The sequence below is a fragment of the Penaeus monodon genome, chromosome 30 (genome assembly GCF_015228065.2).
Source record: "Penaeus monodon isolate SGIC_2016 chromosome 30, NSTDA_Pmon_1, whole genome shotgun sequence".
Classification (NCBI taxonomy): Eukaryota; Metazoa; Arthropoda; class Malacostraca; order Decapoda; family Penaeidae; genus Penaeus; species Penaeus monodon.
Window position 1 is genome coordinate 607,433 of NC_051415.1, and position 985 is coordinate 608,417.

Genomic DNA, 985 nt, shown 5'->3' on the forward strand with positions numbered 1-985 from the left:
CCTGAAAGTAAAGTATTTTGGGAAAGAACCAACCTGCGAAGCTGGGGAATGCTGAATCTCCGGAGAAAGTGGATGGGAGGCTGCCAATATCTGATGGAGGCGCTGGTAGCAATAGTACAAGGGATGCAATTGATAAAGGTATCGGCGTAATGTCGATCTTTTATGATCTCTACTGTGAGAGTGATAGGAGGCAGCCCAGAACAATTCCGTGTGTCTTGTCTTCATATTACTCCATGGCGTTACTGCTGCTATTCATTTTCTTATTTTCCTTCCTGATATTGTTTCCCTCACGTGTTTTAATTCCTTTTCCTTTTCTAGCACAGACTTCTACCCTCCATCTTTACAGGGGGTGGGGTGGGGGGGGGCGCAGGAACCAATCTTTCGATGACTAATTGCAGAATCTTTTCATCTCCTTTATTACATTTTTCTTTCCGGATGGCCAGATATATACATCACTCTCTTGGGCAAGACGCCAGGTAAATGCTCGGGCCCTTCGCTCTCCATTTGGACCAATTTGCCCAGAAAATCTATCGTGTGTTCGACCTAATCGGTGAAAATTCTGGGTTCGAGATTTTCCTTCCTGAGATGAGGGGATTGGAGGAAGGGATTAGGGAGGGGAACGGCAGGAGGGGCTGAAGAGAAAGTGCTAGATAAGATGCGGTTTGGATGTCTCTATTTCTGTGAAATATATCCTTTTCTTTATATTTAGTAACTACGAGACTGGGGCATGCTTCTCCTTTTATGTTATTTTTACTTATTTATGCTACATTATTTCACTTTAGGTACTTTTTAGTTTCATAATCACAGCTAGGGCCCCATTATTATCGCAGCGAGACGACCCTTATTGTTGGTATAAAATTTCGGAAATTGTGTTCGTTGTGGGAATGTAGGATAAATGCAAGGTGTCAGGGTATAGATACAGCTAAGATTTTGTCAAAGAATATTCATACAAATACGTATTTATATACATAATATCTGTCCATTC